Source organism: Paramormyrops kingsleyae, chromosome 25 (genome assembly GCF_048594095.1).
Source record: "Paramormyrops kingsleyae isolate MSU_618 chromosome 25, PKINGS_0.4, whole genome shotgun sequence".
Taxonomy (NCBI): Eukaryota; Metazoa; Chordata; class Actinopteri; order Osteoglossiformes; family Mormyridae; genus Paramormyrops; species Paramormyrops kingsleyae.
This window is the reverse complement of record NC_132821.1, coordinates 18,545,212-18,562,313: the sequence shown is the minus strand read 5'-3', so window position 1 is coordinate 18,562,313 and position 17,102 is coordinate 18,545,212. Positions and strand designations below refer to the sequence as shown.

At 44.6% G+C, this 17,102-nt stretch overlaps 1 protein-coding gene across 1 annotated transcript in view; it reads right to left on the bottom strand.

The window, feature by feature from the left end:
• LOC111845786 (teneurin-3-like) overlaps positions 1 to 17,102 on the bottom strand; it is a 301,519-nt gene that overhangs the window by 266,495 nt on the left and 17,922 nt on the right. Inside the window, exons 2-7 of the mRNA XM_072707755.1 lie at positions 13,307 to 13,434; positions 7,313 to 7,462; positions 5,012 to 5,149; positions 4,797 to 4,915; positions 4,017 to 4,170; positions 493 to 538 (exon numbers count right to left, since the gene is read on the bottom strand). The gene's annotated coding sequence lies outside the window, so the exon portion shown is untranslated. The remainder of the gene's footprint in view (positions 1 to 492; positions 539 to 4,016; positions 4,171 to 4,796; positions 4,916 to 5,011; positions 5,150 to 7,312; positions 7,463 to 13,306; positions 13,435 to 17,102) is intronic.

Below are 17,102 nucleotides of genomic sequence, written 5' to 3'. Positions count from 1 at the left end.
GGGGGGGGGGACATATATATCGAGGAGGCCCCTCACTAGAAAAATCCCAACCTTGAGAACTTCAAGGCAGGTGTGCGTGTGGGGGGGGGGGGTCATCTGTTCATCTGAGCGGCGTCGGACGGAGCTGCTGGGAGGGTTATGGTGCCGTTCATGTTTATATGCATGAATTAACAGATGGGCGAGATTCATCGCGAGACCCCGCAGGGCACCGATCAGACGCCGCTGGCCTGGTGTCTTACAGCTCCGTTCTCTCTGTTCTCACTCACAGCGCAACACCTAAATTGTTCCAGACCCGACTTCTCTTTGTGGGCAAAACACCCCACGACTGAGAAGGCAGACTGCGACACTGGTTACGAATGCCATCCCTTTTACAACTTATTATTAGAATTACTGGTAGAAGACACGCAAAACTGTATAATGGCCAGGTATAATGAAATAAAACAGGATAATGAGGGACTGGGTGTGTGAATGGGAAGTAAGGGGCTTACTCACGTTTCATTGGCTGATTTCTCTTTCTCCTGTCGGTCGGCCTGGCAACCTGCACAGAAGAATAAAAATGGAGGGTCATCATCCAGCTCAAATACATACTGGTGGCCACCAACCTATCCTCACAACAGTGCTGGAGTTGCGCTCAAAGACAAAAGTGCAACAAACAATGTAAAGATAGTATATTTTTCCATATCCTTTGACTGCAGGGGATTGCAATGACAAGGAACAGCGCAAACGCGAAGGGCCGCAGACTATTTCATCGTATGTCACTCATTTCCGACATAAAAAGCTGTTCCACGATAATGTCCAATTCATATGTAAAATGTCAGCCGCTGCACCGCTTGTAGTCTAATTGCTCTCAAGTCCGCTCCAGGCAAAATGGCTTTTCTAGCGCCCGAGCGCATCAACAAGAAGTGAGACTCGAGCGCCATCTACCGGTCTCACCGGAAAAGTCGCATTGCATATTCGATACGCTTACTGGAATAACGAAATATTTTGAGCACATTTCGTTTTGAAACATTTATTATAAAAAATGGACGAAACTATGGAAAATTATATGAAAAAACGAAATATTCCGTAGCATTGATTCCAAACCACGCTCCACATTTTGCAATTCACCTAGAGTGAGGACTGACTTGGAAGAGTTCCAGCGACGCACAGGTACACACAGGTTCGGGCTCTGAGAAGGCAGGTTTACCGCTCCAAAAAACCCGCTCCCGGCGCATCATTTCAGAAATCACCATGATCGTCGTGTGTGTTTGACTTGGATCGGCTTTAAACAAACGAGTTAAATGATGCACCGGGCAGACCGGCTAAGAGTATACTAACGCTATTTAAAGCGGCGGTCGGTCCTGACAAACACTTCGGCGCACATTACTCGCAGTGGCGATCAGGGCATATCATCACACAAAACACATTCATTTTATCTAAATGTAATTCATACAGAAAACGAGTGTTATTTATGTTTTTTTGTGGGGGGAGGGGGGCGTTACAAAGTATTTTTTCAGGTCGGATACTCGGAGAGACTAGAGTACAGGTCCCTGGGGAGGTAAGCTGATTCTTCCACCTCACACAGGCAGACAATTTATAAAATTCATTACAAATCCTGCCTTAAAGACAGAGCAATCCATACAAACACAAGTAGACACATAAACTCAGTGTGGAAGGAAATACATATACATATACAAACACATATACATATAGCAACAACAGAGCCGGAGTTAAAGACAACTGGCTGCTTCTGGTGCTTTGACTAGAGCACAAGGGTGGTGGTCAGCAGCCGCTGCATCGTGCTGAGGGGTAACAGTTTGTCAGGGGGAGACTAACGAGACCATATCAGAAGTCCAGGAGTAGGGGGCGGTTGTGGTGTTGGGGTGGGGTGACCACTGGTCTCAAGTTAGCAAGCGTGGTCAAGGCTCTGTGGCCTTTGCAAGGGCGCAATTCAGCACAAAGATAAAGCCACTGAAAGAGCACGAGAGGCATCAGACCTGATAATGAGCACAAGGTCATTTAAGAGCAGCACAGAGGAACTCCAAATTCTGCTCACTTAACAGGAGACACGTTGGCCAACACCAATGGAGTGGCTGGCATTCTGACGCAAGCCGTAGCACTCAGCAAACAAGCATCAGCAATTTATAATAGAGATGGCAGGGGGGTGTAGTGGATACAGCTGGGGGGCCAATCAGGGCCCTTAGTCTGACCTGGCTGGTTTAACTACCAGGGCGAACAAAAGACTTGAAAGGCTGCAACATGTTAACAAATGTGTTCGAGGAAATTGAAAAAATATTTACAGTATTACTTATGTAAATTATCCTTCTGACACAGGGCTTCTAAGGACAGAAAAGGATTTGCGGGAGTGCAAAAACCCAGAGAGCCCAAGATCACAATGCCGCACTCATCACCCTGCCAGCAGGTAATATCACCCGCTGGTCTGAGGCCACGTGTCTATCTTGCCATCAGGTCTCATTGTGGATGAAGATAGAATACTGTGTAGCCTGACGGAAGCCTGCTTCCCAAAAACAAGCAGATTAACTTGAAAACCACACAAATCAGGAGGTGAAAAACTTAGGAGAAAGCCCAGAGGTGTGCACCCTCCATTGTGCCGGGGAGTCTGGCTACATGCACAAGTGACATGTACCATAAACCTTCCCGCTAATGCATGCAGTGCTTTATAGGGACACAGTAACATGTATGGATACTACGGTTACACATGTATCAGGAAGAGGGCAAATGTCAGTTTGCAAGAAAAGAGGAAGAGTCCCTGACATGTTCCCTGCTCGCACCATGCGGCACGGTCCATCCATTTGCCATTCACCACTGATACTATACAGTCTGGTCTGCCTCTCTTAACATTCTTCCACTCACACTATACAGTACAGTAAGGTAATCCATCTCAACGTTACCCGTTCACGGCGTAGAGTTGGGTCTGTTCCCAACCCGTTAGACTGATGCACTAATGGAGACCTGTCTTCCTTGGAAAGGCAAATAGCTCTGCTCTCCATACCCTCTTAATGATGTTGTTTAGAAGGTTCAAGTGTGCAGTACAATCCCTCAACACTCAGCTAGTTCTCCAGACTGCACGTCCTGGATTTTTCTTTCTTTTTTTCCCTCCTGACGTGGGGGCGCCATATTATAAATGCTTTATAAATTATTAACGAACACAGAGAGCCGTACTAAAATTTTTTGCCCGCCCGATGATGGAATTAAGATGTGGTGAAGATCGGTGTCTCTGATAAACTGCTGGATGAATATTTCATTCGTCTCCAGAGGACTTGATTTACTACCCAGGTCTGCCGCTTGCAAAAGCCATCTTTGCACAGCACCAAATTACTTGGGCTGTTTCGGTTTCTGTACGCCCCCACCCCCCCCCCCCCCGACTCAGACTACCACCGCCCCTCCCCCAAACTACTGCACGTATTACTTTAGTTTATCATTTCCTCTGCAGTCATATTCGCATTAGAATGAGACTTTTCGACAGACTCACAGGTTTGCAGGATTTGGCCGGCTGGTGGACGCCAACGTGCCCTTGCCGCGTCACCCAAGACTACATGATAACAAAGGAACATCTAAGTAGACAAATTGTTCTGGGCAAATGATGGCTTTAAATTCCATGAGGTTTTATAGACTGCACATCCATCTCTCAAGTGACTGATCTCCTAAAGGCAGTACATGAACCTGGATCTCCTGGAAGCTGGGGCAGATACCTTGGCAGATTGGCCATTTTAGGGTAAATGGGGGGGCAGCAGAGCCTTAGTCATCCCAAAGGATACCCTTCCTGACCAGGAGGTCAAGGGAGGGCCACAGTGAGAGCACTGAGCAATTTCCATTGCTTTTGACAAACTAGGGGGGGGGATCCCTACTCTTCCTGTCGACCGTGACGGTGAATCTTAGCCTCTGCCTCACATGGCTAATGAGGGTTTCCTCAGTCCAACACTTAAAGAAAGCTTTTGGAACTGGGTGGGACACACACATACAGCAGTCTAATAAAGCAGACAGATGAGCCAGAGAGACCTGTGGTGAAGACTCACCGAACATTAAACATCCGAAATGGAATATGTTCCACTTGGATGTGGGCTGCCGTTTTGGGAACACGGGAAAAACAGATTTGCGAGGTCATCTGCCTCAGGTACGGATGAGTTCTTCCTCCTGAGCGAAGGCAAATAACCCATTTTCCGTGTCAATCTGGGAAGCAAAATGAAAATCCATGGAGGAGACCAGGCCATGCGAGAGATTCAGACCGCATCAGAAGCAGCAAAACGAGATTTATCACAAGCCCCCACCCCGGCAGGAACCCATGGCTGCAGTGGCTCGATTTTGGCGCCAGCACGACGCACATCACACAGCACGGCAAAGCACCATGGACGCCCAATGTCCTGGCTTATTCACTATCGGAGCAGAGCTGAATCAAAGGCCATTCCACCACAGCAGGAGAGGCATTTCACCCATCTGGGAAAGAGGTACGCAGTGGTACAAGATAAAAACCACTTCAAACACATGTAAACATATATGTGTAAAAAAAAAACAACAACAGAAGAAGAGTGCACTAGTTTGGTACCTCATACCCAGAATGTGGTGAGGGGGAGTTCACGCAGAGACACTCAAATTTAACCACTGATCATCAGTTACCAGTTCTAATGCTATTAATCAGTACTTCACAGGTGGTTGTTAGCTAAGCAACCCTTGATGTTACAGTGTTTATTTGTCTCCTCTGGAACCAGAAGTTAAATCTCAGGTCCAGTTTCTAAAGCAAGACAAAACCCATCATCCAGAAGCAAAAATATAGGCGGAGCAGCCAACCCAACGCACACCATGAGCGAAGCAGAGCTAAAGGATCGAAGTCGGTAGACTTCCCCTTTTTCCAGCCAGGGTCGACGGAATCAAGGCACGAGATGAAAAGAGGTCCCATCTGAACTCACCAGGACCCTGTCTGGTAAAACACAAGCAAGGAGAAAACAGCATGGTGGTGACATGTGCAGATGAAGATTGACGATGATGATGATGATGATTGATGAACGATGATTACCTTAACGGGCTCTTTTGCAACATCTGACAGCGGCAGGTGGAACATTCTTCAGAGTGTGGCCATGGCAGCAGTCATCTCATACACAGACATTACTGACGCGAAACAGTCAATTATTTACAGATGGTAATAGTTGATTTTCTGTCCAATAACAAAGAAAAAAAATCAACCGTGCATTTCTGTCAGAAGCTTGTTTACTCATCAGAAGTTCATTGGGTTATTCGTTATACTTATAGCCGGAGAGTGAAGCCATCGCCATTAGCCACAGACATACTCCAAGGATAATCAAAGTTGGTTTATTTCCTTGATGGGTTATTTAGCATTCCACATACTACATTCATCAGTTGGGAAAATAATAGTCCATTGCTTGTTGTTCACACTACTATAGTGATTTCAAAATGGAGTTCATTTCACGAAGATCCCTGTTAAAGATGAATACAGTCACCACGTCCCGCCTGGTCCAGACAGTTTAAACCCACCCCCCCCTTTCCACAACACTATGACCTTTTTAAAACTGATAAGCTTCCCCCCTCATTTCAAGAGAGGCTGGTGTGACATATAAAAGTCAGTCTTATTCATTCTGCTTGTGGGGAAAAACACACTGAGGTTCTCTTTCCTTTGTCGCTTCCAGCATGCTGTGGCTCACAGTCCCTGGATGTCTGACAGACCGCACCCCCCCAGCTCCGGCCCCGGTCAAGCTCCTGTCAGCCCCCGGCCCCGCGGCGGGCTGGGTAATGGAGCAGAGATGGGGGAGCGTGCTGACCGGGTCTGACAGTGCCAGGGGAGAGTGGAGAGTCCGGCTCGGTCACCGTGCCTGCAGACACCCTGTTTCATGCTTCCAGCCCCTGAGACAGAGGGAAGGACCTGGCTTTCGCTTTCTCCACTGGAGTGACCAGCAGGTAAAAGCACCGCGCACACTCACAAATTCACACACACACACTCACAAATTCTCACACACACACACACACACACACACACACACGTAGGGTAAACATATCCTTATGGGGACCGTTCATTCATTTCAATAGGAAAAATGCTAACGCTAACTATGACAACCTTAACCCCTACTCTGCCCTAACCATAACCATAAGTAACCTAACAAAATACAAGAGTTTTTGCATTTTTAGTTTTTTCATAGCAGTCACTGATTTTTATAAAATAGAGTTTTCCCTTATGGAGACCAGGAAACTGGTCCCCATAAGGGAAAAAAAACGGATATTTATCACGTTATGGGGACATTGTGTCCCCATAAGGATAGGTAAACCCGCTCACACACACACACACACACACACACACACACAGACCAATGTTCATGTTCAGTTTGCTCAAGCTGAGAATTCTTCCTCTTATGTGACCCACTTAGTGCCTTGATAACAGACACACACAACATTGGGACTGTGAGCCCTGCTGAGGTATTTCCAGGATCACAAGGTCAGCATCCACATCTGGGCTCACTTGGGAGAGATGGGCATGGCAAACAGCAAGCTGACGGGATCCACAACAGAACGTGCAGTGTGTGCTCTGTTCCAGGAAGGGGGTCCCTGTCAATTTGATCCCTCCACCTGAGTCTTCCCCATTGCCTAAGTGAGTTTGGTAGTAACTGGCAGCCTGTTTCTGCACCAGCTTTTAAAATCTGCCCATTCTCATTCCGCAGCCATGACTACAAATCAGGAACAGGCTGTAGGGAGTGAGGGCAGGGCTACAAGGTCCTCCTCCATTTCCATCAAGGAAACCATCTCCATAACTAGGACATGCAAAGATAAAGCTGAAATCTTCCTATTCAGCATCTGGGCACTGCATTGTGGGTATTTACATGATGAAAACTGGTTCTTCATTAGTCACGCACTTAATGTGAAAATGCTACCAGAATTTTTTTTCACTTAACACAGCGCAGTACCATGCTGGTATTCAATTCCTAATCCACAGAGTTGTTATACTACTAAAATAAAAAAGGTCAAATTTAATTACATGTGGCTGATATGATCAGTAGAGGGACGTACAGTGGAAAAGTTTAGGCCACCAATATACATGGTGGCTTTGATATTAACCCCCGAGTTAAGACACGCAAGCTTGGCATGCAGGACCTTCTAACGTCTCATTCCTGCGTGACTAAAAGGTCACTGTGCATTGAAGAGGTGCAGGATGCAGGTGCAATGAGCTCACAAGCACCTCCTACAGGCTGGGGCTAATCATCAGCTACAACTGCTTTCAAGCAACCACATCGCCTACACATGGATGAGTGCCATTTCAGGCCAGTGTAACCGGCAGCAATAGAAAACAGAAATGGGCCAACAAGCTACAAACCTCCCGCTCTGTGCTAACCGACTCCAGCAGCTCGTTGCCATTCGTCGGCTCGAGGTAGGTAATGATGATCCGTTTATGAGAAATGGATAGCACCTCCCCCTCGGAAAGCCAGCTTTCTGTGAATAAGCACCGGATTCCTTCTTTGCACAGCTGTCAGAGGAGAGTACAGTAAGTACTTCAGAGTGAATTAAAGCAATTTAACATGGCTAGTAGAGGGATGACAAGGAATACGTATCATAAATTAATTGTCCAAATGGCCTTGAATATGTTAAGAAGGCCTTCAGTGCAACTGTATGGAGTATGGTTGATTTATGGTGGGGTTCAGTGGCATTGTAATGGAATCATCAAGCTGTCAATTTTAGGTGTTTTATGGCACACATCTTCATATCAAGAGTGGAATAGTGAACACGCTTCCCAACTTAATATTCACATGGCAGATTCATGGCGAGTTTGACACTACAGGAGCATGTCGCAAGTCCCTATCCCTGTGTTGTAAACAGCATTCTCAGCCCTAATTTTCATACTCAGTCCTATATTTTTGCAGTGGAGTATTTAGGCAATTTATTAAACCAGTTTAGTATCCATTTATCATTTATCCTGTTCTTGCAGCAAACATTTAAAAAGAGGTGGACCACTCCTTCATGATGAGACCTGCCAGAAATTGAGCTCTCTGGTGTTAACATCTATGGTCTCTTTAAGCATTTTCAGTGAGCTCAAAAATCCTCTGAGCTCAAATCCTTCAGGAATAGGACTTCCTAGTGTTAACATCTATGGTAAATTCTGGAGAACATTTAGGCATTTTCAGAGAGTTGGACAATCCTCTGAGCTCAGGTCCTCCAGGAATAGGACTACATGGTGGTGATGTCTATGGTATATTTTGCAGTGCATTTAGGCATCTTCAGAGAGCTGGACAATCCTCTGAGCTCCTGTCCTCTGGGTCACGTTTGTGTCTATGTTTGCCTGCTTGGGGAGTGACATCTGAAGAAAACTAGGCCTGTATATTCAATATGTTTTGATAAACGAGGTTTTTAAAAACCAGACGCTGAGGGATGAAGACTGAAAGCTGCTGCAGATCATGTATGTGTTTATTTCTGCTCAGGTAACACTTTGCTAAATGGCTTCCCATTCCTACATCTCACATCATCTCCACAACTGGATGTCTTTCCAATCAGAAACCCTGCTCAGGAATAGTCCAAACCTCACATATCTCAGTGTGATGCTCTACTGGAGCAACAGATTGTGTGCGGGTAAACGCACCTGTATTCAGCATCACCCTCTACCTCTTAAACAGAAACACAATTTCCTCAAAACACATTTGTTTAAGCAGGCTTTTTGGTAGCTTTACTGCGGTCAACTCATGTTGCTTGGATATCTGTGTTATTTGCATATGCCGACATACTTATATATACAGACATACATGCACACACACGAATATCTCCATATGTTTATCTGCCTGTTTTATGTTTTTGTCTTGCATTTAATTTGTTTCAGTTTCTTACTTCAATCTTTGTTTTTGTTCTGGTTTACACTTGTAGTTTTGTATTCAAATTGTTCAGCACCTTGTGACCTGTCTGTGACCTCTGTCTGTGACCTCTGTCTGTGACCTCTGTCTGTGACCTCTGTCTGTGACCTCTGTCTGTGACCTCTGTGCTTTATAAATCATTTTTACTTACTTACTCTGACACACAGACACAGACACAAAAACACACAGACACACACACACAATAATTATATGTAATTATATCTTTGTGGGGACTCTCCATTCATTTCTATGGGGAAAACTGAAATCCCAACATGAGGACCTTAACCCCTACCCAGCCTTAACCTTAACCATAAGTAACCAAACCAAATATGAGACTTTTGGCATTATTAATTTTTTTTATTGCATTCAAAGATTTTTGTGGGGACCTGATAGATGGTCCCCTCAACATCAAAATAACAGGTTTTTATCACATTGTATAGTCAGTGCAATTTATATTTTTTTAATATATTCTCACATTGAATCGCCTGCACTTTCTCAATTTCGTTGTCAAGTGTCTTATTTGGTCCCCACAATGTAACAAAGATAATCCACACACACTCTCTCTCTCTCTCACACACACACACACAAACACACACTGTGTGTCATGTACCCATAGAGCAGTAATAATTACACACTATAGGTGGACTCAGTCCTCTAACTACCAGGACACTCCTGCTTAGTCCCTGAAACAGCCACTGTGTTTTCCCCTAGACACCCACTCTGCCCTGAACACCAGGATATAAACTGTTAAAGCAAATAAGCAAATTAAAAATATATTATTTAAATCACATTAATTAGCAGAAGAAACTTTAATACAAACTGACTTTCAGTAGAATTTCAGAATCTGTTCAGCTGGATACTGCTCTATTCAGGTTAAGTGATCCACTCTTAGGTATGAGAGCAACCCCCCCCCCCCAAAAAAAAAATTCTGTGTTTACCTCTTTCACCTCCATGCTACTTGCTGCCCTTTTTTGCCCCTCTGCCCACATTGAGGCCTGTTTCTGATAAACCTCCTCCCACCAGCACCAAAAGAAATACAGATTACAGGCTGCAGAGTCAACCTATTCATTTTTGACAGGGGCAATCAAAAGCAGAAAGTGAAAGCGGTCTGACAGACTGACACCTTTCAGAGTGCAGACGTCATCTCTAAGGTGAGAAGGGAGGGCCGGCAGGAGACTCCACATCCTCTGTTGCTCTCACAGTGCAAAGGCAGGTCGCGTGCTTCGCCGCAATCCATGACATTTTGCACATCATTATGGTTTATTGAGTCAATTTGTGTTGCCATATGCGTGTGCTGGATTTCAGATAGTTTGTAGGCTGATCTCATTAGCGCCATTCATTAGTTAAACTATTAGAACTATCTGGGAGCGTCAAACAGATGGATCTGTTGTCTACAAAAGAACGTCCAGCTGTAGGGAACTAAACCATAATTAATATTACAAAGCTGCTTTAGTGTGTTAAAGGATTTGATTAATGATAGGTCAATTAAACACAAAGCAGTTAACCCATATTTAGCTTATGCCCCCCCCCCCTTCAAAGACCTCAGCTGACTCAAAATCATGTTGGAGTAGTTATCAGATAAAGGAATAAGGGCATTAATGAAAAGCCAGAATGCTCTATGGTTTCATCGAATTGTCCCCGCAGAAAGATTAATTTAAAAATCCATTAAAACAATCACTGAGGTATATCGGACAGTCGTCTTTTTCCTTGGCCGACCTCATAAACGTACTGACGTATAAACCGAAACTCAGAGCCCCGTTGATTGCCTTCATCATTGAATTATTCCTATTACCGCTCTCACAAGCAGAAGTCAAACCTCACAGAAGCCCCCCCCCAACAGAGGCAGGACTGCTTTGGGGGAAGAGAATGCAGTCAGACTGTGACCGTTGTAACTGATGCCCCCGTTTCACCACAAACTAGCAAAGGGCTCAGAGGAAATTAATCCAGGGACAGGCTGATAATATCCACTGGGCAGGCGACTGGTGGAAACAGCCCCATTAAGAGGTGGAGTCTGTTTGGCTGACTGGAACAACACGTGTTAAATAAAACAGGAACATGATGCTGATATTGGCGGCTCATGACTGAGCCACACTTGGAAACTAGGAAACTGATTGCACAGCACAAGTGGCTCCCCTTGCTAGAGGTCCTTAAAAAACCCTAAAAGTTCAACACCATCGGTAACAGCTGTGTGCTCTTAGGGGGAGGAAAAAAAACTGATGAGAAATTGCCTGTTTGGTGGAAAGTTAGCAAGCACTGCAGCAGCTTCTAACAACTTCACAAAGAAAATGCAAAACATCCGCTTGCATTTTTCAGGGGGAAGTTCATCAGGAAACAGATTGTCCTAATGAGATGAGGATGAGAACTTAACAGGCATCAATGTAATGTACAGCTGCGTTTCGGGGTCACAAGTCCCCATGCTAACCTAGCTCCCTCTGGTGGCCACTACTGAATATTGCTCCACCAGCGAGCACCAAGTGACGGTTCTGCTAGCTGGCCAGCAACTACAGCTGAGATCAAAGTGGCTCAGACGGGGGTGATAATGACGTTTCTGCTTCCCAGTCCTTCAAGGTACAATACATGCCGACAGGCTGGCTGGCAAACTACAAGAAGCCAGCTTGAACACAGGATGACATTGCAGGCTCATGGATACACTAACAAGTCACAAATTACAGAATGAAGCATGAGCTACAGGTGTGAGAACAGCAGTCGGGCTTCTTTTTTCTCATGGGACCTTAACAAGTAGGTCGGCTCATGAAGCTTGAGACGCCAGGACTCAGGATAACATCTGAACTTTCCAAGCTATGAGGTCCAGCTGGCTTCTTCAGGCACAGCGACTGGACATGACGCACTGGACATCACATCAATAGCAAGGTAGAGTATGAAAAGCAGTACATTTAGCTATATTTACCAGAGTCTCCAACTCCCTGAGATTATCTTCAAATAACACACATTTATCGCCTGGCTGAATGGCAGGGTGTTAGGGGCTGAGGAGGCTGCACCTTCCCCTAAGACCCTGAAAACCAGGCATAAGCTCACACAAACTGGTGAGAAGGCCTCTAATTAGACGCTCCTCTGCAAAAAGCCTTTCTTCCAGTCTTAATTACGTGGGCTCATTACCAACTACAGCCTTGCTTAAAGAGGAATGGGAGAGAATGGCTGAGTTGACATAGAGCGTTTCTCAAATGCCATACGGTCACGGATGAGCATTTAAACTGGGCAGCCTGCAATGTTTGGGCGGAAAAGGTAAACTGTGTGGGGGATGGGGAAAGGAAGGGGGAAGTAAGGGGGAGAGGGAAGCAGGGGAAGGAAGGAAGAGGGAAAGCAGGGCAAAGGAGGGGAAGGAAGGGGAAGGAGGGGAGAAGAGAGGGAAAGCCAGGGAAAGGGGGGAAGAGGGTAGAGGAAGGGGAAGGAGGAGAAAACGGAAAAAGGTAGGGGATGGAGGGGGGAAGAGAGGGAAAGCCAGGGAAAGGGGGGAAGAGGGTAGAGGAAGGGGGAGAGGGAAGCAGGGGAAGGAAGGAAGAGGGAAAGCAGGGCAAAGGAGGGGAAGGAAGGGGAAGGAGGGGAGAAGAGAGGGAAAGCCAGGGAAAGGGGGGAAGAGGGTAGAGGAAGGGGAAGGAGGAGAAAACGGGAAAAGGTAGGGGATGGAGGGGGGAAGAGAGGGAAAATGAGGGGCAATGGAGGAAAAGGGGAAGAAAGGGGAAGGAGGAGGGAGAGACAGAAAGTGGGGGGAAAAAAGGGGAAAAGCTGGAGGGGGGGAAGAGGGAAAGTTGGGGGAAGGAGGGGGAATGAAGGGAAAGGAGAGGGAAAGGAAAAGCGGGAGAAAAGAAGAGGAAAAGGTAGGAAATGGGGGGATGAGGGGGAAGGAATGGATGGGGGAAGAAAGGGAAAGTGGGGACAAAAGGGGGAGAGAGGCAATAAAGGGGCAATGAGGGGAAGGAAGGAGAAAGAGGAGGGAAGAGAGGAAAAGCAAGGGGTAAGGGGGAAAGGGGTAAGGGGGAAAGGGGGGGGGGGAAAGGGGACTGCCAATCAAACAAACAAGTTACAGTTTAACTCAACATCAAAGCATAATTTTAAAGATAAATCTCAATTAATTATTCATTTATGTAATGAAGCTTCCCAGCTCCTTTGTACAAGTACCTGCCCACTAAAGAGCTTTAATTAGAAAATGACACAGTGCAACCAGTCTAACCACAGCTCTTCATATTGGACTTGTTTTTTAGCCAATATAACCTGTGGATTATCCAGCTCCACACCACGTGGGCAACCCAGCAGTAAGAGACCGGACAGATGTTAAAAAAGCCAAGTATCATCGGGGTCCAGAAGCATTGCACCACCAGGGGGATAAAATTTAACACTGCTGATAAAAAAAATTAACCACGTTTAACCTTCACACCGAATCACTGATGACCAGTGATAAAATGCCATAAATAAAAAGTCATTATGAATGTGTAAATGCATCTGTTTAAAAGTACCTTTTAGCTGCATAGGTGATGTGAAGCACAGGGCATCGTTTGCTCATGCAAAGGCCGCCTGTCACCTCGCCTCCTCCGCACCAGCCCCACGCCTCTCAGTTTATTCTAATTGGCCCGGTGTTGTCACCCTGCGTGAAAAAATAAACATGCAGGGGACATTTCCGCAGATCCAAAGGTTAATTCCTCAACCAGAATTTTAATTGCACCCAGAGCTGCAGCCAGAGGCCGGCTGCTTTATCTATAAACTTCATCTGTGCTTGAAATTGATTTAATGGGATTTGTTTACACTCAGGATCGCCCTCCCAGTATGTAATTATTGCATTTTAAATGAAACAAATGCTATTCTCGTACTCACACCAGAGGGAACTCTAGCATAGGCTAGGCTGAACTGAGAAAGCACAGGGCCAGCTGGACCACATTGTGTCCTGTGAAGGGGATCTGTGTCCAATTACTCCCCCCCCCCCCCTCCACTGTAGATGGAAGCTGGAGAAGCTGCTGCATCACTCAACGGGGAGTGCATGCACACACATCAGAGCCACCGGTGTGGACGTCACTGGCCACCAAGAAGGGAAAATGGGTCACTGACAAATTTGATCAGAGATGGGAGTGTCTCTCCTCGTATTAGTTCAGGTGTTTCACTCCCCGTACAGAGTGCATTTTCTTCATATGAAAATAAATTACCATTAAGGCAGTGGAATGAGTGCCAATGGTGTCCAACAAACCCACAGCAGGGCTGTCAAAAGGTGTTTCACTTCAATAACTTCTGGAGACATTTCATTCATAAAAATAATTAATATGTTAGTAATAGTCAGTATGCAGGATCACTGTGTTCTCATTAGATCCAGGTTCTCGAGCCCGTTATTCAAGCCCACCTGCCTTTCTGTCTGATCTCTCACACTCGTGTGAAAGCAGCAGTCTATCACTGTTTATTGTTGTTATTATATCTAACCATAAAACCACTCTTTCCAATTAGTTTAGCTTGAGCATCAAGGGTAATCCCATGAAGGCCCCTACTGACCCTGAGGTGAAGGCGACAACTCAGACAAGCTAGACGATGACATTTTAACTGCCTGTCCACATGTAACCCTTTCAACAAGCATGGACCAAGAGCAGTACTTGTACAACAAAGACCTTCGAATAATGAAAGAAAGAAAAAAATTGAACCACAGGTCTTCATTCGATTCAAACATTTTCCACCCTGCAAAGCACAGAAATCCATCACCATATTCATAAAAAGCAGTGTAGTAACTGAATAAAAACGCCAGGATGGTTAATATAACAAGTGATTTTTTAAAGATAGCACTCATATGATCATTGACCATGTGAAAGAAACTGGATATTATCCATGTAAAGTGTGAAAAGTGAATATGAGAAAGATTCCAGCAATATTGTGGAACATATGGATGTATCAGGAATAGTCAGTGACTCTAATGGCAATGCATAAAAATCATGGAAGCTTCTACTTCATCATAATGCCAGAATCAGTGCAGAAACACATACGAACAGGACGAAAAAGGGAAAAAAAAAAAATGAATGAACAAAGCAATGAATGAATAATAAAGAAGCTCACCACAATGCCCATACTACAAATGTGGAATTTCTGGAGACGGAGGCCAGAGCAGCCTGGATGCAAGAAGGAGATCGGCTCCTCTCCTATGATTAATGCAGGATGGCTGGGCCATTCATGGTCAATGTTTAAGTTTCTAAGTGGGATGGTCAACACACCAAGGGCAGAATACATCATGATGACATCTGGGCACGCATTTCATCACATTACTGCGGAATTGCGTGTTCTACTGGAGTGAAGCTAAGCAGTGTTTTCATTGGTCTTGTGAAATATAGCAACAGCATCTGGATGGAGCAAGAACACTCTGACAAGCACAGAGAACAGACGGGAAGGATGCCACATTCCTCTGCATAACCACCAGCCATCACACTCACACTCTGTGTACTCAAAACACAAAAAGCACGTATTCTGGGGTCACTCACTGTGCCATTCCACTAGGGACACCCTCAAGGCCAACCCTCTGGGGTCAACCACTGAATTTTTATTTTAAAACATGGCTCCCAGTGACTAAAATAGCCCATTTGTTTAGTAAAGACTGCTGAACACCCTCCAAAACCAGCTTATCTTTCTTCTTGAAAACATGCTTTCTCTCCAAGGGACTGTGTGAATACATCAAGAGTAGGTACGTGTTTATTGATAAATACCCACAGAATATCAACACAGAGCGTGTATCAATACATCTGAATCACCTTTGTTTCACCCATCAAAGCACTGCCAGAAGTCATTAAATTAAAGCTTTAAATAGGCTGATGAAATTATCGTCACTACTCTCATTAAAATGCTAATGGAGATTGTAATTAATAAATTAGGTGATGAACATTCATCGGAGACGAACGACAAAAATAATAATTATGCACATGAGAAACAGGGGCCTGAAGCGACCGTTTAGCATATGGATTTGTCAGTGGATGTTTCCAAAGCACAGAGACGATGTTCTTCTCTAGCTTTCAAAGACAGAGTTTGGAGACACCACAGACTGGCCCACACACCCTCTGCTGTCCGAACTGGAAATGACATCAGGATACCACTGATCGAAGCATGAAACATTACTATAAACATACGGAAAAAGTGACTGGAATCCACTCTTCTTCTGAGCAGACTAATTCTGAGAATGGAGTTAAGACAAGTCACATTAAAAGAAAGCAGTTTAATCAGTTAAACACAGTTAAAGTACAACCATTGAAAACTGCACATAGCAAACAAATGAGTACGGAGTTTGGGACGACGTTGCTGCCATCAAAAAGGCTCTTTTTTCCAATATTAAAAACATTATAAAATAATGACTTATTTTCTTTCGAGATTCCTTGACATGCTTTCAACAAAACAGTTTGTGCTAGAGTACGTTTACATGCACACTAAGAAAATGGATTTATTGCGTTAGTCCAACTAAAACCGGACCTTTAAAGTGCATGCAAACACATTAGTTCGACTGAAATCGAATTTCTCAAAGTCGGGCTATGATAATGTGATTGGGAATCGATTTACCCCTGCATGCATATATTCAATCGAACTCAAACTGGCCCAGGCTCTCTGCGAATGCGCCAGTCCCCCCACCGGGGTTTGACCCGGAAATAACAGCAGAAGCCGGTACATAGAAAAAGAGAAGCTTGGAACAAAAAATACAGTACTGTAAAGCTGCCCAATTTACTACTCAACTAAAGGACCCTTTTCCATTGCGCCACATACCGTACTTCTGGTACTTCAAGAAGGAACCAAAACTACGGTACTTCAAGGTGTTGGCTTTCCACTGGCATAAAAACTGGTACAAGTGCTGAATGACGTCACAACGTGAAGCAGGGTATTTTGTAATGAATTTGAACAATTGCTGTAGTAGGACTGGACGACGTGCGATATTAATACCAACATGTCATGTTAGGCACATCCAGTTTTTACATTGCTAGTCAATAATTAGATTAAGATCAGGCTTTTTCTTACCTTCAATTCGGCAGCACAAATATTATAACGCAGGGAGTTTAAGTCTCGTTAAAACATTTTACTGTCATAGGAAAAAAAAAAACTTACAGGTTTGCAATTTTAATTATTATTCCTTTTCACTATTATCTAGTATGTATTATCATAATCATTCGTTCTTAATGTTTAAATCACTCCTAGACAAGTTTGTGGGAAATTTATGTTGAACTCCTTGTTTGTTTCATAAATACCCCAATATTTATTACCACAAAATCACATTGCAATATTTAAAAATTCTCCAATACTGTTCTGTCATAG